This window comes from Pseudonaja textilis, chromosome 1 (genome assembly GCF_049901715.1).
Source record: "Pseudonaja textilis isolate UNSWEBS1 chromosome 1, rPseTex1.2, whole genome shotgun sequence".
NCBI lineage: Eukaryota > Metazoa > Chordata > Lepidosauria > Squamata > Elapidae > Pseudonaja > Pseudonaja textilis.
This window is the reverse complement of record NC_141990.1, coordinates 235,140,028-235,163,673: the sequence shown is the minus strand read 5'-3', so window position 1 is coordinate 235,163,673 and position 23,646 is coordinate 235,140,028. Positions and strand designations below refer to the sequence as shown.

The 23,646-nt window shown below is 37.1% G+C and overlaps 1 long non-coding RNA gene across 1 annotated transcript in view; it reads right to left on the bottom strand.

Annotated features, from left to right (window-relative positions):
* Nucleotides 1–1,605: 1,605 nt before the first annotated feature.
* The window catches only part of LOC148128100 (uncharacterized), a 129,739-nt gene continuing 107,698 nt past the window's right edge, over nucleotides 1,606–23,646 (bottom strand). Inside the window, exons 2-5 of the long non-coding RNA XR_015740888.1 lie at nucleotides 13,076–13,234; nucleotides 12,771–12,847; nucleotides 6,448–6,579; nucleotides 1,606–5,471 (exon numbers count right to left, since the gene is read on the bottom strand). This is a non-coding gene — a long non-coding RNA (uncharacterized LOC148128100). The remainder of the gene's footprint in view (nucleotides 5,472–6,447; nucleotides 6,580–12,770; nucleotides 12,848–13,075; nucleotides 13,235–23,646) is intronic.

Genomic DNA, 23,646 nt, shown 5'->3' with positions numbered 1-23,646 from the left:
CCTGTGCCAGTAATTTCAGAAAGATTTATATATGGATACCATATTCTGGATAAAGCCAGAGATTTCCAAAGGCCCCAGAGCAAAATCAAATCAAGTATGCAGCCCAATTTTCAGCTTCATTTATTGCACATTAGTGTCCAGCTTCTTGTGCCAAATAACTGGCTTTCAAAATGCTTTACAGGAATAATAAAAACTAACATTAAAGTGATAAAATTGTTAAATGTCAGTTTTTAAAAGGATGACTAATGAAAGAAAAAGATGTCCCTGGGTTAAAAGTCCCAAAGCATCAAAAGTCTCAGAAGTATCTAGTCATTTATTTTACAATGAAAGCTCCCTTTGATGCCTTACCATTAAGAAACAGAAGTGTGTACATGGCCATGTCTTGAAAAACTCAGTGCAAGAAAACTTGAGCCCCAAAGCATCCACTCAGCCAATTCAAATATGTAGTAAGTTTTAAAGTTCAATTGGAACAGATAGCTCCCAGAAAAACAGCAAATTTAAGACAAGTTTAATGGAACTGAGATTGGCTAAAGGCTGAAACAAATACTCTTAGCTCTTTAGCTTTCCAAATAAAAATATGCAATGACTTTAAAAGTTCATAAAGGATATAAAGATGTGATGTTGTTCCAACTCAACTTAAAATAGCCACTTAGTGCATTCTACTTTTTAATAAACGAGTAGCCTTCCATACTAGTTATTGTTTGATATTCAAGAAACATATATTCATGCAAACAGCAATAGGTTGAGCTGTATACTTGAGTGTGAAGGTGTAGTAACTTTTAACATTTTCTCTGGGAAATCTTCAGCTTGCTCATTTGCTTGGTAGCACCAGGTTCTCATTATTTTGTGAAAATATCATAGTACTCATCCAGGCCAATTTCATTTAAAGTCCAGATCAGGCCTGTAAAGAAATTAAGAGAAGCTATCCTACTCAGGACCTATAATGTTTCCTTGGTTCCTTCAACTTCATTATGAAGTAGCATTCATAAAAAGCAAGTGTGGTATAAATGATGTATTATATTCAGACATGGTCACCATCATCAATGCTCCACTAATGTCCAAATAATATAATGGGAGGAGTGTATGCTATGTCTATCTGCATTATTCAATATTTAGAAAGTTTAAGGGGGCAAAAATACAGTTGCTACTTTATAAAATGGAGGTTATGTTCCAAACAGCATAAATAACTCATATCTTATTCTTTGGTTATTATCTGATTCTAGTACCATTTGGTAGAATTTGTTTGATCTTCCATGTTCTGCACTTCTTTCCATATGCCCCTGCTTGAAAACTCAGATCAATATCTGGAGCCTTCCTACATATTAAATTCTTGGTCTATGCATATTTTCTGGACTTGGCCTCCAAACAAAAAAATGTTATTGCTTAATTTGTTTCTTTCAGGAAAATCCTAATACATATATAAAGTAAATAATAAAGATATTCAAGCTCTATTTCTGATGACTTCATGGGCATGTCCATGTAACAATATTATGAGTTATTTGCCACTGCTTTCTTCCCGATGCTTTCTTTGGCCTTCAAGTCAAACCTATGTCAGGTTTCCAAGTGATGAAATCCATTTAAAAAGAAAAATACAAAGTCCATTTTCAAAAAAAGATTTCTTTTATTTAGGAAAGCATCAAATTGGCAAAATCCATGATAATTCCGAATCTGACACAACCCGGAATTACCGCACAATATTACAAGTTAGAAACAACCCCCCAAAATCAGATTCTCCAGTAGGAGTAATTCAATGTTGCTTGATGTCATAAATCTCCACCTCAAGGGGCCCAAGTAAGGACAGCTCGTTTCCCATGGGAAGAAAGATCACCTAGCCAAAACAACTCTCTTTATCTCCACTCCTCCCCCTTTAGGAATGTGGCAAGCCCAGAAACCTTCCCCCCGCCCCATGATTGCCACAGAGAAAGTAAGAAAAAGAATATATACTAAGACTAACTAAAATGGCTGCACTTATGTCATTTCTGGGCTTGACAACCTATTAAAGTCAATTAGTTTGATGCAGTGGTTAAGGCATCAAACTAGAGGAGATCTGGAGACCATGAGTTCTAGTCCCACCTTAAACATGAAGCCAAGTGGGAGACCTTGGACCAGTTACTCTCTCTGAAATCAAAACCAGCAAAATAAAGATGGATCTTATGTTTCTATAATGCTGCATTGAAAACTAAGCACCGATTTAGCTCCTATCCTTTACTTCCCTGATTATTACTTTTTCAGCTTTGTATGTTTTTGTGAGTTTTCAACCATACTCTATTTTTCTTGCCTCTTTTATTAGAATTCTGTTCCGTTGTATGTAAATTACAATAATTTTTGCTGACAGAAAGGTGAAGTAAAATGAGCTTAAGAATGAAACAATAACAACAAAAACAATTAATTATTCTGTGTTGGTGGAATGTCAATGAGCGGAGAAAAAAATGGGGCACTAAGATGTTTTGGGTATGAAGAAAGACAAAAGAATGGCTCTGACTGTAATCAACAAGAGATTAGAGTACGGGCTATGGCACTGGGCAGCTGAGGTCATATTCCCTCTCTGTATTTTCCCCAAGAGGGTGTGGTGGGTTTTTCCTGCAGGCTTTTAAATGCTAGGAAAAAGGGAGGCATGAAGGAAGAGAAATATCAGCATGAGAAAAGGGCAGTGACTTTACCTGCAAGCTGACATCAGACTCAGATAGTGGCACAGAGTTGGGAAAAAGCCATTCCCTGAGTTATTCCTGAAGATAACATCAAACTGAAAAGGGCTTTTCAATATAGAATGAAATGGGCAGTGAGTGGAAAGTGGGTGTAGGAATCTAACACTTCAGAACAATTAATGGGTAGGATATTACCGGGCGTAATAAACAAAGATCCTCAGGTGAAAGCCGGAGCAAGAGTGAACTTCAAAGTAGGCTTCTAGAACATCTAAGGCCACTGTGCCCATCTTAGATAAATAATGCCAAAATAGCAGAGATATATGGCTCCATCAAGTCCAATCTCCAAATGAAATGAATTAATTTTGGAATTACATGGTCAAACTGAGTCCACCTGGAAGAAAGAATTTGCCTGTCATCAAAATATCAGATCAATCTGAAGGCAACCAATTCAGTCTGATTATGGAAATCTTTGTCCAGCCCTAAAATTATGTATCTCTCTCTCTGTGTGAACTTTAGAGCTTCTGAAGATACTTGTGCATGTTGGAGAAACAGAACATCTGGATGCAAATGTCATGGTCCCTTCTTTCAATGCAGAGAGGACCACCCTCTCCTGTGAAAATGTATATAAAAATTCCATTAAAAAAACTTTATGGGCCAAACCAACTGCCACGTGCCAGACCATAATAGTTGAAAAACTTGCCTCCAGAAGTTTTGGGTGCTTCATCCATGGAGAATTTGAAGAAGAGGCAGGATAGTTATTTATCTAAAATGATATAGAGTCTCCCATTTCAGCAGGGACTTGGATTAGAAGATCTCCAAGGTCCCTTCTAACCTTATAATTTATGTTCTAACCAGAAGGAACAAAAATCTGAAGCACAGGTGACTCACAGCCCCAAAGACCTTATACCACACAGAATAGCATGGCTATTTGTGGAATTGGATTTTTCCCATCGCTCTGCTCACCCCTCCAGTCCTAATAGGGAGGACATACTCTGTATCCCTTCTATGGAGCAATGTTTTCTTGTTGGACCTTGCATGGTATCTTTTCAGTGCTACCACCTATCCCATCAAACAGCATCTCTCTGGAAATGCAGATAACCCCAACCTTTTTAGGTTTTCACAAGGCATTGAAGGTCTGCTGTTTCCCCAGACATTTAGATCAGGGGTTTACAAACATTCTGCTGCTATTGAAGTGTTTCTCATGAATGCAGTTGTTATTTTAGCTGGGTGCTGAAGGTTGCATGCCACAGCTTTTGCATTTTAATCATTATACACCACAGGACTCATCATTGAGAAATTCACAACAGGTGGCCATATAAATCTTATAGACAAATAAACAAAAAATGCAAAGCAATAATAATAACAGTAATAATGGCAATGTGTCTTTAGAAATATGCAACCAGATACCTAATAAACAGATGGTTCAACAACTGATCTTTCATCAGGTGCTCAAATAAAATATTGGCTTTTTATCCATTAAATCATTAACTATTTTGAAAGTATATGATTATTACATTAACACCCCCTTGTAGCCCCTCAAAATGGTTATCAAATTCACAGAAATGCAAACAATAAAATATCGATGGTACAGATTGAAACCTCCTCCCACATAAAACGCAAAGCAGAAAATCTAAAAACAACAATAAAACAATGTAGAAAAACTGTCATCAGGTCTGGAAGAATTCTATCTTTCACTTCTTTCAAAAGATAGCTAAAGTCAGGGCTAATAAAATTTGTAATGGAAGGCCATCCCAGAGGCCAACACCAGTTTAGAAAAGTTGTCCTGAAGAGAGATCATTGGAGCTGCCCAAACATCTTCCTTCCCCCCAAAATAACTCATTCTTGCTAAGGTAAGTTTTAATTGGTTTTCTCCTGTTGAGACCTTTACAGTCTCTTGAACAACAGGATTTTAACAACTAATCTATTACAACCCAGAGCAGAGAGGTAAAGTCAGCATACCACATTCCAACCCGTCGATGATCTTACATAGTTTCATGTAGATATATACAGTAGTGGTTTCCTCAAATGTACAGTAGTGGTTTCTTCATATTGCATAAGATTTGCTACTTGTGACCAGTCTGGCATATTTACTGGTTAAATAATCTATTATGAGCTTCTTGACCCATCACTACCCTCGCTGGCCTCTTGTAAACTTCTTAGTGTTACTTGAGAAAGGCTCTTGGATTTTGGCTTGGGTGTGTTCAACTCTGAAAGGCTTCCAGGTGAGGCTGTTATTGAGCAATTCTCTTGCCTCATTTGTGGAATTTTTTGGAGACATCTACAAAAAACATCCATCATTTATAATTATCCAGTGCTTTCCCACTGCTTCTTCTATCTGAGAAAGACAAAATAGCCATGCTTTTTGACTGATAATGTTAGCAGCTCTCTGTCTGGAAGCACTCAGCAGCTTTTGCTTGGGCCACCTATGTGGTTCTGCAATTGTAGAAGTACTCAAACTTCCCATGAAATACCTCAACTTCCTAGTTACTTGCATTTGCTCACACTCTTAGCTGTGTTGGAAAGGCAGGGGTGAAAAGAAAGCAGGCTACACTCATTTCAATATTACTATTTGTTCCAAGGATAGAAAAGTATTTTGCACACGCCCAGTCTATAAATCAGATTATATAATGATAATAAATTGGAGAAATCCCAATAGCCGATCTCCTATGAGCCAATGCATCTGTCTTGGCCATTCCCTTTGTCCAACTGTTTGCATCTTCTTCCACTTCTCCTGTTTGCCCACTCTTTGGATGCTGCATTTGTCACCATGTGATTCAGATGGTCAGTGTCCTGTTTGTGGGCTCGTCCTAAATTCCAAGCTCTTGTCTAATGGTAAGCAGACAAAAATGTTGGCATTCAGTTTCTTGGCACTTCTCTGAAGGAGTGTGGGGAAATATTTCACCTCCCAGTTGCAGTACAAATGTGGACCAGTTATTAGGTCATGGACACAAAGCCTGAACAAGCCCCCACTTCCTCCTATGGCATTGTGCTTAAGTGTTAACACAGCTGGTTATATTCCATACAGGTGAGCACTGTGGGAGAGAGACTACAGTGGGAATTTGGCAGTAGCACCAGTCAGATGCTACTTCTGAGCTAAACTCAGGAGATGCTACTTCTGAGCTAAACTTGTGTTCTATCCAGCCTCTTTCTTTTGTTAAGCATGTTGTTTGGTTTGGTTTTTAAATTAACAAGAAAGGCACAGAGGCCTGATTTGTGATTAGCCCTAATGGTTCAGAGAAAAAAAGAAGAAGAAGTTTGATTCCTGGGATATTCAGGGGGAGCGATCTGCAACATGATGAAAGCCCATAGACATATTATTAAATCACAGGTGAAGATTTCATTCTCCAGACTTGCACCTTTTAATTTTCTTTTAATTGTAAATTAAGTCATTTGTTCTAGATTGTTCCCAAGTCACTGCAAAGCCACTTTTCCCATGGTGCTGAAGGCAGGATTGAGGGGACCAAGGAAAAATACCTTCTGGACCAGACATTTAAGCATCACCCTTTATAAGCTATTCATTTTTTAACTTTTGTTGATGATCAATGGTTTTTTTTCCACATTGAGGTTTTTCTTTTCTTTTGTATGATACTACTTTTCCCCTTTTATCCTTTCTAGGCATGTCTTATGAACTTAAGCTATGTGTCATGAGTGAAGACTCTGGCTGTGCACTACTTAATTTCATATTTTTCTTCAGAGTAAGAGGAAGAATCAAGTACTGCTTCTGCCCCCACCCCCCCACTCCCGAGCTGTTGCTTTCATTTGTTAGACAACTGCAAAGGTAATTTTTGATTGATCGACTTACCTGGCATTTTCTCTCTGGCATATAGCATAGATTATGAGACAGTAGCGAAGAATTAGAGGTTGATGCTTATTTGCTTCCATCACGGGGTTTATCTGGAGTTTTATGGTCCAGATCTGGCAATCCCATTGATTTCTTTTTTTTTAAAAAAAAAAAGTTTTTTATTTTAGCAACAAACAAAACAACATAAGACATACAACATAAAACATAAAAAACATCATCCTTCTTCATAAATTTACAAACAGTGTATCGGTTGGTTTACCACTTTTTTTTTGTGCATCCATTTCCTAAACGCTAATATAATTATATTACATAATAACTCATATTATCAATCAATAATTGTATAATCCAATATCATCACTAAGAAATCATTTATCTATAATTTTATTAACTCATACTTTAACGAGATAACTATAATTTACTTAATTTATTTTGCAATGAATCGTAAGATCATACCAAATCTATCTTAATAAAGTTTTATAAAAATAATATCAAAAAAAATTATATCCTAAGTCTAAATGTTCTATTATTATGTTTTATTATCTAACCATTGATAAAAAAAGATCCCAAACTTCATAAAATTGTTTATCTTCTTGTTCTCTAATTTCAAATGTCAATTTACTCATTTCAGCACAATCCAATATTTTCTGCAATCCCACTGATTTCTGTTAAAGAGATACACAGCTCTTTAATTACTAGGGAAGTTCCTTTCTTTTCAGCTTTTGCTCTTTTTTATGTTTTTCAGTCACATCTCTTGCATTGTTGCGGGCTCTTGCTTAAAACAAGGGTGCAAAATCTCTCATTAAGCCTGAAGGAAATGACCCCTGAGGCGTATGCCAATTTTTTAAAAATAAAATGATTGGATTTTTTTTAATGATTTGAAAAAGAATGTAACACAAGCCTTTGCTTAATTAGGTTGTTTCATCCTTCATTCCCCTAATAGCCAGTTTAGTCTAGTGATTGAGGCCCCAGACTAGAAAGTAAGAGTAAGAGACTATGAGTTCAAGTCCCACCTTAGCCATGAAAGCCAGCTGGGTGACTCTGGGCCAGTTACTCTCTTTGAGCCCAACCATAACTCACGGTTGTTATTCTGGGGAAAATAGGAAGAGGAATATGTGCTGGATATATTTGAAAAAGAAAAAAAAGTGGAATGATTTTGTGACCCAACATGGATTTTGATCCTTAAAGTAGGAGATTAATGGATATGCTGTGATGTCAGTAAGTATGATATTGCAAAATGTTATAAAGAGTTTTCAAATTCAAGCTGGATTAGTAGTATATAATTCAGAGTTTTAAAAGAAATATTAGTTCTACACAGAGGTCCGGGAAAAAGAGAAGCACCGCAAAAGTGTAATGCTTTGTGGGGAAATACTAGATTTAGATATGGTAGGACAACTTTGAAAGCCACAGGAAACTGTTCTGAAGAGATTAATGTCCACTGGGACAAAAGTTTGGGGTATTATCTGGTTCGTATTTATAACATTTCAGTTACTGAGTACTGCCTTGAAGCTTACAAAAGGCATAAATATTTTTCATACCTTTAAATAAAATCATGGTGCTTAAAATTTGAAACAAAATATTGGGGAGCAGCTTTTAAAGTGATGCCTGGGGGAAAAATGGCCAACTGCAGTTATTTTCTATACAACTAAACTAAAAATTCTGTTTCAGTAGTTTGGGATATTGACCTGATGGCTTTTTTTTTTTTTTTTCATTTACAATGAGTTGGTGGTAGTGGTGCTACAGGAAAGAACCGGAACCTTTAGAAAAGAGGTAGTGTAGCCTTGGTTTTCAGGTTGTACGATTAAAATATACCTTTCATGCCCTTACAAGCTGTTTACTGGCAAGTGATATGTTACCATTGATTAAAGAGTGCTAGGGTTCATTTAACTTTGATTTGCTTAATTCTTAAAATATATATTCTGATTTCTTTAGTTCAAAGATATTTTGAGTGGTGAAGTGAGATCCTGTCACAAGCTGATTCATAAAATAGCTATCCTGAGGGCCTGAGCAGACACAAAGCACCAGTTTATAAGAAAGTCCACAGTTTAGGCTGCTCATTTCCCCCACTCTACCTTCACCATTTTTTCTGGATAGAATCTATCACAATCTGACCAGGGTTGTAGCAAGCCTGGAGTAGAGGTCTACTGCACTGCACTGCTCTTGCATGGAATGTATGTGGCTATTAGGCAGGGATGGTTGCAACCAATGGCATTCTTTTTATACATCAGCATGTGATGTTTTCCACTTGAATGTGCCTTGTCTTCACCTGCCACCCAAAAAGGAATTGGCACCAATCAACATGCAGGTTGTGCACCTCCACACAATGCACAGTTGCATTGTGTTTGCATCAGTCCATCTGCAGCTCTTTGCAACATCCTCTTACCCACCAATCCCTTTGAAGCAATGATATATAGGATGGCTACAGGCAGTTGCAGGCAACCCTAAATCAGCCTTAAGAAACAGCTCTGTGGGACACGGAGCCTGGGAATAGCCATTGCACTTCCATCTTTCACTGGTATTCATAGGGACCAGTGACAACCTATGTGTCATCATGCCATCACACAAAATCCACAACTTATTTTCTTGCTTTAGATGCTGGCACACAAAGTACATAATGACAACATTTGCCTGACAACATTATTGCACTGAGGGCAATCATTTGGTCATCATCATGGTTTGGTGTAGATCTACTAGCAGTCCTCCTTTAGTCTTTGATTTTCCCCCTCTTCCCATTATGTCCATAGAATTCTAACAAACAGTCAACTAATGTTCATTCGCAATTATATCAGTCAAGAGTAGAGCATGCATGTTCTTACTGAGTGACATAGAATATACAGGCTATCTAGGATTTGGTCATAATACCTTCCTTCCCTTTCCATTCCTTTCTTCTGCATTACCTTAAACCATTTACATTTAAGAAATTCAAAGCAGGTTTTCCTACCTCTACTGGAAATAGAAAGGGTTACTACAAATATGAACATACCTTCTGAAGCTTGACACCAACCCCACCACCTCATTATCATAGATCATCAAGAGCAAATCAGTAGCAATATGTGGTAAATTTTTAAACGTGTTGCTTCTCAGATCTTTAAAATAATCTTCCTCTCTGCCCATGCTCCTGCTTTACTTGTGCATATACTTCTCATCTTTTGTTTCGTAATGGGGGTATCCTTTCCATACTCTCCAGTTTGCTGCCCATCGATTGCAAAATGCAGCCATTGAGAGTGGTATCCAGAGAACTAGGCTTATTTACCACTGGAAATGGTTTACAAACCTAACAGCATGTCAATGTTTAGGGTAAACTAATGAGCAAGCCAAATTCTAAGAAAGTTGAGTTCTGATTATAGTAAGGGCAGAGAAGGGGCAAACAATTCCCCCTAAAGATTTTTTTAAGGAGAGGAAGTTTAAAGAATAGCAACAAACATCACTGATATGCCTACTCCAGTTATTCAAGGGTGATACTCTAGTTTACAGGGAAAATGCCTCTCTATTTTTAACAGCCTTAGTGTGCGGCACTCTCAATGAAACCTTCACTGTTTCCTGCCACAACTGTAGGCCCACTCCAAGCTGGGTTTACCCTGGCATATGATCTGATGTGCTGCCAAACACCTTTGTTTGCTGTAGTGGGAGAACAATTCTGGAATGTGTTTGTCATTTCTATTGTTTTGGAAAGGAAGAACTGACCTCAGCCTCTTGAGTGTACCCCTCCCGTCTTGCTCATGGTTTTCTTCTAACTTCTCAATTTGTTTGATGGCTATTTTTGTGTCTGCTTTACTTGATGGAAAACCATTTCTGGTAGAAATGGTTCAGGTAGAAAAGCCACTGATGTTGTCCATCCTCAAAGATCAATGAATCCTGTTCTATATCAGTGAATATAGGACTGCATTCTAAAAAGCTACGAGTTCAACCAGTTGACTGCCCTTCAAAGAACTGCTAATGCCAAACTTTTCTTTTCAGATTTCACCGAATTCCCTTCATTCAAGATTATTCCAACAAAACAATATAGTATAAACATTAAATCGGAAAGCAGCCTTCCCTAGCTTAGTATCCTCCAGCGAGGATTTGGCCATCTTAGCTTAAAAAGAGCATGATAAAAATCCAGCCCATTTGGAAGTTATCTGGTTGATGAGTACAGATGTAAGCATGATCATTATGTGCTGATCTTGAAGTTATACTTCATGACATCTGAATCAGGTAAGACTGTGCGGGTAGCAATTTACAGTCTGGATTAAGATATAGGTTGGCTGAGGGCAAATGAATTGAGGTTGAATTCTGACAAGGCAGTGCGGTGTGGTTAACCAGTTAAAATATATGATTCTCGTGTCCAGGAATTGGGTGTACTAGCAGGACTGCACTGCTCTCCTAGATTAGCTTCCGAGTACTTTATAGAACCCTCCTACCCCTTTTTTTTAAAAAAGCTAAAGCACAGGTGTCATTGGTATTTAGTAGTGTCTATAAGCGGATTCCTTTGGTTTGTGTTTAGCCCTTCAATAGCACATTGCAGGGCTAAACACAAATGGAACATCAGAGATGTGTCTTTCCAGCAGTTGGGCTAAATTTGTAGTCTGCCAGCTATAGTTTAGTTTAAGGATTGACACCAAGTGCCAATTCAGTGAACTTTACCCTGCCTCCCACTACCTCACCCCCACCCCCAAATTTTCATGCCCAAGGGCCCTTGGAACATAGAGCCAACAACGTTCAAACTAATTGCAGTTTTGGGGCAATCTTCAAAGTCAGCTCCCCATATTTACTTCCTTACTATCTATACTTAGGTGTTGCCCAGTAATGACAGTTCTCTGGGTGACTAACTATATGAGTAGAAAAATGCATGAAAAAAATACAAAGGATGGAATATAAACCTTGTATAAAATAGTCCCAGTGAATAACATCTTCATCTGGTGAACTAGTAGCAAAACTTGGCAGGACTTGTTGAAGTCCTACACTGTATGTGGTATTTGACGGAGGCCTACTTTATGACTCTTAAGGAGAAGCCCATTAGGATCATCACATTTTGTACACAGTTTCATCAAATTAATATTTCAAGGAACTTTTTCAAATAGGCTAAGCATGTTACAGCATGGCTGGAGGTGAGGCAGGGTGCCCAGGAATGGACTGACAGTGGCAATTACACTGGAAAGCAGAAAACAAGTGATTTCTAAATAATGACATTCCAGCCAGAATACTGGAGGTTTTTAAACATACAGCAAGAACTCCATTTCATAAAGAAAGTCTTTCATGACCAACTTCCAACATACATTGAGAACCTGTTGTCAGTTGGGTAGGAAAGAGCCTATGCCATTATTTTTGCATTTGCTGGGGGTAAACAAGGAAGAAAAGATGGAGCTGTTTAATAAAATGGGAAACAACAAGTTGGGGGAAATGTACTACTTGCTGTAACACTGCATCGTTAAAAATGTAAGACTTGGTCATATGCCCAAAAGCTAAGGTTAGACTGAAAAGTTAGAATCCAACATTTCAGCACCAAACTTCTCTCCCTGGAGAGTTCATAGCCAGAGGAGACAGCCTAACATGAACTGCTTCAAGGACAGGACTAGGAAATGAAGAATGCTTGTGATATAACTGAAATAGAATCCAAAACAGAAAATAATTTCTTGTTTCTGTTTTTAATTATATGTCTTCCATAGGTTGATATCAAGCCGTCTCTTGTAATGTGGTATTATAAGTTAAGTTAAATACTCCAAAATGGCTTCAAAGTATTTTCTTTAATATTAATATACATTCTGATCCTAACTAGTTTCTGCAGCTTGATATGGTTAGGGTTAGGGCTAGGAGAAGAAGAGAATTTTGATGTAATAAGGGAAAAAAGTGGAGTCACTTCCTTATATATCTATTTTCTTTTTATTCTTTTTATATTTTTTTCTTACTTTCTCACTTCACATTATTCTTTCTTCTTTTTCTTTTCTTTAATCTAACTTTATATTATTTCATGTTTATCTTTTATCTCTGTGAACATTATTAAGAATATTATGATTAAAAATGTCCATTTTGGGGGGAAAACTTCTTTTTCTTTCAGAAAATGCAGTAACTATTAAAAGCAGTGGAGAAGTTAACTTTAAAAAAAAGCTTTCAGAACTCTTTAGTACCATTTCAAACCTTCCTTTTGGCTTAGGATGATGTCACAGACATTACAGTAGCACATCTTAATGGCTTTTCCTTGTTATAAACACATTCCATTTCACATAGGCATTTCTAACAGTAGACTGGAGACAACAAATGAGTTGGATAAACTTATTTGGTCTTCAGTTCCACTTTCAGATTCCTACCTAACATTTCAGGCTTGGCAACCTTCAGTTTTAAATACTTACTTGTAGTCTTGGTGAACTTAGATTTCTCTTCTTTTAAAAAAATTCTTTACATGTTTTAATTTATGTTTTCATCAAATCTGGTTAATAAAGAGAAAAACTGGTAAATACATTTTATATTTGTTATTTTTTTGCCATTTTTCTATTTCTGCCCTTAGTTATTTGCTTATTTTATTTGAGGGTCACCCATTCCCACGGGCTCTGGCCACTAGTACTATAAAGATATATTTAGTCCAGAAAACTCCAAATATATAAATGGTTGTAATTTAAGAGGAAAAAAACCCACCAAGAAATGCAAATATGTATACCTGCAGTCTTTGCTTTCAAATGGAACAGATGGAACAGGCAGATCTTTAAAGTTTTTCAAAAGGCTAAAAGATTTGAATTTGATTGAATTTCTGCTGGGAGATAATTCCAAACAGTAGCAGTGACTATTGAGAATGCCTTCTTCTGAGGTCCTGACAATCCTGTAAGGTTGGAAGCCAGACAGAATTGGCTCTTTGGGTGAGCAGATAAATATAGGAAAAAATGTCCTTTCTGATAAACAGATCTAGAGCTATATAGGGCCTTAAAAAATAACAAACAGCACCATGAATCTGATTGGACATTTTGGAATTATTTCATCATTGCCCATGCTGTCAGCTTCTGTATCAACTGTAGCTTCCAGAAGTTTTTCAATGACAATTCCATGTATAATATATTATAATAATTTAAATGAGAGATGACTGGTGTTATGAATGAGTGTGAGCCAGGCTTCCTGGTCAGGGAAAGTTGTGACTCATACACATGATATAGTTGTGCAAAAGCTCTCTTAACCACAGCATTGAAGAAATAAATAAAGCAGCTTAAAACTGTCCAGTTGAAAGGAAACTTCTTGAGCAGGAGACATCTGATAGTTTCTTTTAAAGGGATAGAAACACCTCTTCACTCAGTTACCCAGAACAAATTCTCATATCTGATTGTTTCTAGAGTAATAATTATTGATTCCAACAGAATCTTGCAGATCACAAAGATAACTCCACCCTCACTTGCCCAAAGACTGTGTCGGGTGCTAAACCTGAAACCTGTATAGGCTGATTTCCAAAAGAGGAATTTTCTATTCTTCCTTCTTGGAAGCTTTCAGTAAGGAAGGCTAAGTCCATTTATGGATGAGGAAAGATCTTATTTTAAAAAGATGTGGCATTTCATAGCAACAACCAAAACTCCTGGGTTCCAGGGAGCTGGAATGCTGGTTTTCCAAGTGAGAATAGAGAACTGGAAAGAGGGATTTCATAAAGATACCAAAAATTGCCTTTCCTAAACATGATCTGCTCTGAATCTTTTGTCATATCTCTCAGGATCTTTCTCCTTTCAGCCAGTACTTCCTTCCTCTTTTGATAAATTCCAAACTATCTGATATAGAAATGTTCAACAGACCAGCCCTTTGGGCTTAATCAGTCCTTCAATCACCCTCTCAACAGACTATTACCAACCTATATCCATACCTGGTTCCCCTATGAGAAATAGAGAGGCCTTAACAAAACTGGGATATCAGAAGCTTCGTTCTGGCTCTTGCCCAAAGAATGACCCAGACTGCCAGACAAAACCTAGACCCAGGGACATCTTAGAACACCAGGGCGGGAAGCAACTTCTAAGACATCAGCAATGGGAAAATCCCGCAACCACACCATCTCAGGTCACATTCTCATTCTAAAGTGATAGTAAACAAGACTAAGCCAGGGGTGGGATTCTACAGGTTCGCACCTATTCGCTAGAACCAGTTGTTAACGTTCTAAACAGTTCAGAGAACTGGTTGTTAGAAGAAATTTTTTACAGTTTATGGTCCTTCTAAATCAGGAGCTCCCCCTTGCTGTCATCTGATGGGTTGAGCCTGATCCAAGGTGAAGAAAGATTGAAAAATCATTGTGCTGAATACTTTTCTAAGCTGCTCAATAAGCTCTCCACAGTTGATTCTAATGTCTTACAGCAGATTCAAGGGTGGGATTCTACCAGTTTGTACCTATTCGCTAGAACCGGTTGTTAACATTCCAAGCAGTTCGGAGAACTGGTTGTTAGAAGAAATTACTGGCCTAGTCCTGTAAGGAAGGCAGGAAGGAAATGTTCTAGTGTTGCTTACAGAAACTGCCTCTCCGTTAACCCTTATTGCATTCTTGGCAGGACTAGACTTCCTGTCTCTGGAACTTCTCCTGAGTTTTTTTCCCCTCCTTTGCTGGTACTTTGCCTGTGTGGAGTGACCATTCAAAGTTACAATGGCACTGAAAAAAGTGACTTATGACCATTTTTCACACTTATGACTGTTGTAACATCCCCACAGTCATGAGAGGCCAGGCGAGGAGATGCGTGCCTCGATGTGAGTGATATTGAGTTGGCCACACCCAGCCAATAACATCACCACCAAGCCATGACCACCCAGTCACATGACCACCAAGCCATGCTCACCACCTAAGCCATGCCCACAGAACCAGTTATTAAAAATTTTGAATCCCACCCCTGGGCTAAGCTATTAGGAACTACACTCCTCCAAGTTATTCTAGTTGGCAAACTAGGAGTTCTAACAAGTATATTTCAAATTAAATCCTATCCACACTTTCATAGGAACAAGAGAAATAGATAAATAATCTTAGGACATATTTGAAGGCACCTTACAATCAAGTTGAAGCACCTTGAATTCCATGGAAGAAATACGATGTATAAAGTGAATAAATAGATGCAGCTGCAAATTGTTAATACAAAGTAACTTGTAACAACTGCAGTGTAGATACAGAAACCTTAGGAAAGACTGCAGAATGAATTGCCTACCTTAAAAGTAGAAATTTAAGTAGCTTGAAATCTTTAACTTAAGAAAGAAATTGGCAAAAAGACAAACAATTTTGACTTTTTATTAATAAATCATGGTACTAAGGGAATAATTTAAATTATTGAATTACATGATGTGATAATAGGCATTGATATGAAATTTAATAATATAAACTTTTTTCATTCATAGAATAGAATAGAATAGAATAGAATAGAATAGAATAGAATAGAATAGAATACTTTATTGGCCAAGTGTGATTGAACACACAAGGAATTTGTCTTGGTGTAAATACTCTCAGTATACATAAAGAAAAGGTACATTCATTAAGAATCAAGAATCATAACGTACAACACTTAATGTTAGTCATAGGGTACAATCAACAATCAAATCATACTAGGAAACTGTCAAGTGGGAGGGGACGGGTGAGAAGGCGTGGTGAGAAGATTAACAGCAATAGTAGTGTACACTTTTTAAATAGTTGAACAGTGTTGAAAGAATTATTTGTTTAGCAGAGTGATGGCTTTCAGGAAAAAACTGTTCTTTTGTCCAGTTGGTCTGGTGTGCAGTGCTCTATAGCGTTGTTTTGAGGGAAGGAGTTGAAATAGTTTAGTTCCGGGATATATGGGGTCTGTAAATATTTTCACAGCCCGTTTTTTGACTAGTGCAGTATACAGGTCCTTGATTGAAGGCAGGTGGGTAGCAATTGTTTTTTCTGCAGTCCTAATTATCCTCTGAAGTCTGTGTCTGTCCTATTGGGTTGCAGAACCAAACCAGACAGTTATAGAGGTGCAGATGATAGACTCAATAATTCCTCTATAGAACTGTATCAGCAGCTCCTTGGGCAGTTTGAGCTTTATTTCATTCATCAGTTTTGGAAATATTTTTATTAACTACCTAAAATTTCTCATTAGTGACTGATTAATTTCAAACCAGTGAATATGTTGTTTGCTTTCAATGAGCTATTTAACCTATGCAAACCTGGAAATACAGTAATCTAATTGGTTATTGAAAAAGACCTTGCTTGGGGAAAACCAAGCAAGGTTGAATTGCAGTTTTCAGTTTTAAGGAAGGTTTCTGTTCTGACCACAAAGGGGAAAAAGCTAATTAAAGATCCAGTTGTGGTTGGAGCTACTGTACCAGGAAATTGCTAATTAAAGGGCCAGGGGATGGGGGAAAGTCTCAGTGATATTTTGCTAATCCATACATTAACAGCACTATAATTGTGTTTAAAATTGGGGAGACCCTACAGACTAGATCTTTTGTAGTTTTTTTAAAAGGGGAAAAAGATTAGGCTAAAACATTGATGGGATTTTTTAAATCACTGAATGCCAATTCCAGAGAAAATGGTTAATATGGAAGGAAAAGAAATGATTAAGAAAAGTTAATTCTACATAATAATTTAGGCTTCAGGAAGTCCAAGGTATAGAAAAAAATATTTAACTATACTATTTGTGATACATAGACACAGTAAAATTAGAAAGGGTTTTTTGTGTAGATGTTGACAGTAAACTAAGATTATGTAAAAACAATGGCACATGTCCAGTGATATCATGATGCAAAACCACCCTTATAGACATGTGCTCCAATATCTGACAGAAATACATAAGTCACAATTTTGGTGTTAGACTTTATGACACACAGATATTCTTTTGATTTACTTTCCATTTAGATATTCACTTTATGGAGCAATTGAATGGGATTGTAGGAGAAGGTGTGGCAGAGAGATTGGCACTTTCTATGCCCCACTGGCCTCAGACTAGGAGCAAAGTCTGTGAAGAGGATAATATTAATCTGTTTTATTTGAACAGAAGATGAACAAATATTCATTTCCCCTTTCTTTTCTCTTCCGTTGGTTTCACAGGATGGAAATACCCCACATCTCTAACTGTAAACCTAACTCTAATCCTTTACTAGGGTGGTATAAGACATACCAGAAGACTGTCAAAAGGTTCTGTTTGAACATAAGGCTCTTCCAGAAGATCTAAGAAGTGCACCATTAAAAATAATTCTATTCTATTCTATTCTATTCTATTCTATTCTATTCTATTCTATTCTATTCTATTCTATTCTATGCTATGCTATGCTATGCTATGCTATGCTATGCTATGCTATGCTATGCTATGCTAAAGGAATATATTTACCTTGTTTTCAAGCCCTCCAATCCATTCTCAAAGGTTTAGATAATATTAAATTAATACTTATGGTGCAACTACTTGCTGTAGTGAGTATTTCTTCTCTTCAGTATTGTTTACTTGAATCCACACTGTAAATGGCCAGGTCTGTCCCACAGACTTTTGTTTAAAAACCAATGTATTGTTTTGTCATAAATCATGATAAGCCTATCAATGTGTCACAGATGATATGTGCCTCTGTCTATACGTATCTGGTGTTTCTGCATTTGTTGCATTTTGGTTTGGTTTCCTTTATTTTACTTTTAAAAAAATTTATATGTAACTTTCTTCTGGGCAGCTCAAAATAATTCCTTTGAATTTACATGCCTCCCCTTGTGTTTTCATATTCACAAATGTTTATACTTCTCCATTTTGTGTCCATTCCAGTCCCTCATATTGTATTTTCTCCCCTATACCCTTCTCTTAAACAAACTCCACCTCTGATACAAATGTCCACTTCATCAGTGTTACTTTCAGCAGAATTAATTTCTTTTATCTCAGCCATTTGCTGGTTGATGGAATCTCTGATGCACCATGAAACTATAATAAGATGAAGGGAGAAAAAAAGAGACTGCTGAACTGAGAGAGAAAAGGGCCAGGATAAATACAACAATCTAGCCATTCTCTTTCCCAGGCTCACATTTTTTAGAGGAAAAGCTACATGAAATGTATATATAGATAATGAAAAAAGTCTGGAAGAAATTCTAAACTGTCTCTGGGGCAGCCCTTACTTTGTGAAAATCTTATCTTAACTATGTTTCTTTGGTGTTTACCTTAAAAACATATTGCTCAATGACATATTTAATTGTTTCCATCTAAATAATTAATATGCAGCCAGAATTGTTTTTATACATAGCTGAGTTGACTATTGCAACATCTTTTTTTTTTAAATGGATCAACCTGGTATTAATGGATTGTTGTTCTGTGTGGTTGACTGAGTAGAGTTATTTTGGATTTTTTCTCTCTCAGCTACAGAAGAACTTTTTGTATTATATACTTTGAAAAATATTTTCTTTTTCAAACAGAATGACATAATATGTTATTTGATAAAAAGACCTAAATCCACACCTGCCCAATTATGGGCCTTTTTGTAATCTTTGTCTTTGGGTTTACATATATATAAATTATACATACATATTACATATAAAACTCAGGAAAAGGAGTTTTCCTCTGGGTGTGTTATTTTTACTGTAAGACTGATAAGCCAACCACAGCAGAATTACATATATGCCAACCTTCCAAACACAATTTAATTTTAAAACTGCAAACTCTATTGATGTTCTTCCAATCTATCAGTCAAAATGGCAATCATAGAACACTTACATAAACATTTTTTTCAGGTCAACTTTTCCTTTTCAACAAGACTACAATGGATATGTGAAAAACTAATCATACAAATATGAAACTGGAATCGTGATCAAGATTTATTATTGTTCTTTTAAAGTCAGAGATACATTCATCTAAATGTGATAAGTCCACAGGTAATTTCCCACCTTAAAAGCTGGCTGTGTAGAATGCCCAATGACAAGTCATAGTTATTGATAGTCATCTTCTGATTCCCATTCAGTTATGCAAAAGGTAGATTGGTTAGTTGTGAGGCAGGGATTTCTTTAAGGCAGTCATCAAAATCAAGATGATGGGTGTAACTGCATGATCAAAACTTCACAGATTTTAGTATATCCCATATGCATATAAAGAGATGAGCTTTTAACTGCACCCACCATTGTATTTGGTTTTACCCTATCTCCAGACACTCCTTTTGGGAGTAAAAATATAAACCACTTTTCCTAATTTTTCAATTTTATTTTAAAACCCTCAAAGCATCAGACGTTTTAAAAATTCCAAACCAAATATTTAAATGGCAAAAAGTTTTGGCCAGTGCCAGTCCTATGTTAAGTTTCTTTTCAGGATTCCCATCTTACATTAGAATCCAGGACTGCATGGACCATACGGCTATTTCACTTAAAGCTAGTCTTGAGATCAATAACTTTCTGATGTCTTGGTGCCCCCTAACCAATCATATCTCTGGTGTCTTGTGGATAGTCTTGAAAAGATATGTCAGATACCTGAGGAAAAATTTCTCTCTGCAAGAACTGAGAACTCTGAAGTTTTTTCCAAATGTTCTGGCAACTGGATTTATTGTTCAGATAATTTTTCTGCCAAGGAAGAGCTGTCTCTTCAAGATTGTAGTTCTTCTCTTTGTTATTTTGTATACATATGCAGTTTTCTCTCCATATCTCCATAGGATTTGTAGAAGAAGAAGATATAGTTGAGCTGGCCATTGTATCATTTCAGATAGCTTCTTTTGACTTGAGAATCAGTGACCAAAGGGTTTTTTAAAAAATTATTTTTCAGTGTTTGGGGATGGAGAAAATCAGAGGAATCTTCCACACAGTTCTAAGGAAGACCTTTCTCTGTCCTAATTAGCTACCTTTTTATGATTTAACTTAAAATGCCTTAAAGGACAAACCTTAATAATGTTCTCCTGATAAAGTTGAGAGTTTTTATTTCAGGATGTGATAGGAGGGTATCTAGGTAGTGTTCTGGATAATTCTTTTACAAACAAATAGTGGATCTGTGGCCAATGGTCAAAGAAGTAGATTATCAGCTTAAGATTCAGGTCTCAACTGCAGATATAATATGGAGATGGCATTGTGTAGATTGGATGATCTCTGACAAGACCTCACAGGATTGCTTGATTTCTCAGCAATCCTTGAGACCATCAATTGTGATTTGTTTTCAGCACATATCTGAGGAGTACAGATGGCAGGAGCTATTTTTCATTGGTCCTTTCTTAAATGAGCAGTTCAATGCACAGGAGATTGGAGGCTATTCAGGTTTGGATGGGAAAGAATATGTTGAATCCTATTCTTTGCAAGATGGCGTTGCTCTGGGTTTGTCAGGAAATTGATTCCAGAAAGGTTTGAAATTCATTCAGGATGGGATTGCACTTCCTTACCCAGAATTGGTTTGCAACTTGGGGATCTTTCTGTATTCAGAATTCCTATTCTAGGAGGAGATGGGATTAGTGGTCAAGAAAGCCTTTGTACAGCTTCAAGATAACCCTTGTATGAAATTAGGACTCCTTCTGAAATATAAGGTTTTTACTCATAATCACTCATGCCTATGTGCCCTCCCATTTGGGCTTTTGCAACATATTCTACCTGAGATTGCCTTTGAAAAACATTTGGAAGCTCCAGCTAGTTCAAAATCCAGCAGGTTGGCAGGCATGCCTTGATATGCTCATATCAAACCACACCTTCAAGATCTGTTCTGATTCCCAGCTACAATCCAAGATGCTGGTTGTCACCCTTTAAAGCCCTTTATGATTCATGGCCTGGATATCTGCAAGGCTCTCTTTACTTTTTCTGCTCAGTAAGAACAAATAGAACGACTCTCTTAGGCTTTGTTCACAAATAGCCATCAGGAAGGACCATGAAAGCATGACTTTTTAATCACTGCCTCCTCCTTTGAGATTACATTCTTCTGGATCTGTTCATTTTAAGAAAATCTAGTGGCTTGGAATAGTATGATTGATCCCTCTAGTAATAAAGGGCGCACCATTTTTGGCCATGGTTCTGAACTGCGTGATTTATAAGTAAATGTAAAAACACAAGTAAACCAATCAACAAATGAAATTTTATCTGTCTGTTGCCTTGCTGGTTGTTACCACTATTTGTCTCTTTTTGTCTCCTTTGTTAATAGATGGCTTTTTTGTTGTTGTTTTGATAAATTATTTGGAGGAGATACTGTATAAAGTGATGTCTTGGTCATGGGCTGACCTTACTTTGTTTAAACTTCTTATTCTCTGTGGATGGAGCATACAAGGAGAATCCAAGGTTAAAGAACATCATCTCTTTCAGATTCTAAACAGAAAATAGTGAGTAGAATTTTAATTTCCCAACAATCCTTAAATTTGAGGTCATGTAATCTATGGAATATTTCAAAGTAGAATTATAAAAATATAATTTATAATTATATTTGTATTTATAATCTATGAAGAGTTGAGATACAGCCAAGATTAAAATTCAGAATATACCTGCTAGGGGAGTCTATGCTATTTGCTACTGGAATAGACTAAATTGTATCAAGGGATATCACTCCCTACACAAAGATCTCTCTGGCAAATTGAAAGAAAAAAAGGACAAGTACAAAAAATGGAAAGAAGGACATACAACTAAGGCAGAATATCAGCAGATAGCCAGAATCTGCAAAGACGAAGTCAGGAAAGCAAAGGCTCAGAATGAACAAAGACTTGCAGCAAAAGTCAAAGATGATAAAAAAAAGTTTCTTCCAACATATAAATAACAAGAAAAAAAACCAGGGAAACTGTTGGTCGACTGAAGAGAGAAGATGGCAAGGAAGTAACAGGCAACAGAGAGAAAGCAGAACTGCTTAACTCATTCTTTGCATCTGTCTTTGCATCTGTCTAGCACCACCACTAGATGGACTCGCAACTGGCTGACAAACCATACTCAATGAGTAGTCCTTAATGGGTCTAAGTCTACATGGAGGGAAGTAAGCAGTAGGGTGCCACAAGGTTCCATCTTAGGCCCAGAACTCTTCAATATCTTCATTAACGACTTAGATGAGGGAACAGAAGGGGAACTCACCAAATTTGCAGATGATACTAAGCTGGCAGGAATAGCTAACACCCAAGAAGATAGGCTCATGATCCAGATGGATCTTGATAGACTAGAACACTGGGCCATATCTAATAAAATGAAATTCAATGTAGAGAAAAGTAAAGTCCTACACTTAGGCAAGAAAAACCAAAAGGACACACACAGACTGGGTGAAACCATGCTCAGTATCAATAACTGTGAGAGTCTTAGTGGACAACCAGCTAAATATGAGCCAGCAGTGTGCAGCCGCCGCCAAAAAAACTAATGCAATCCTAAGTTGTATTAACAGAGGGATACAATCAAGATCAAGGGAAGTATTAATACCACTCTATAAAGCCTTAGTAAGACCCCACCTAGAGTACTGCATCCAGTTTTGGTCATCACATTATAAAAAAGATGTTGAGACTCCAGACAAAGTACAGAGAAGAGCAGCCAGGATGATTAGGCGACTGAAGGCTAAAACATACGAAGAACGGTTGCAGGAACTGGGCTTGGCTAGTCTAGTAAAGAGAAGGACATGGGGAGACATGATAGCGGTCTTCCAATATTTGAGGGGTTGCCACAGGGAGGAAAGGGTCAAGCTATTTTCTAAAGCGCCTGTAGGCCAAACAAGGAATAATGGATGGAAACTGAACAAGGGGAGTTTTAACCTGGAAACAAGGAGAAACTTTCTGACAGTGAGAACAATCAACCAATGGAACAGCTTGCCCTCAGAAGTTGTGGGAGTGCCATCACTTGATACTTTCAAGAAGAGATTGGACTGCCATTTGTCAGAAATGGTGTAGGGTCTCCTGCTTGGGCAGGGGGTTGGACTAGATGACCTACAAAGTCCCTTCCAACTCTGATGATCTGTATCCCTCTGGCATTTCTTTTCACGAAACTGTTTTATTTTTATATGACTATGTAATAGAGCAAGTTATAGTTTTACATTATAATCCATTCATTACATGACTTCAAAATGCCTTCGCCATACGTAAAGAAAAACTTATGAGTAGCACGCCACATGAAAAGAATTAAACCATTACATCACTATCCCCACCATTTGTAGCTTGGTGTAATTGTGTATGTGAGGTTTAAAAGCAACTATTAAGAAATCAGGGATGAGGTGGACAGGGACATGGGACTGGCTGGCCTCATGAGAAAACCCCACACACACCTGTATTAACAACTGCTGCCCCCTATTGTGGAATTTTATAATATTACTTTTAATCTTAGATTATTCTAATTTTAATTTTATTTTATTGACCATATTGTACACCATACTGAAGAGGGAGATGGGCACTCAA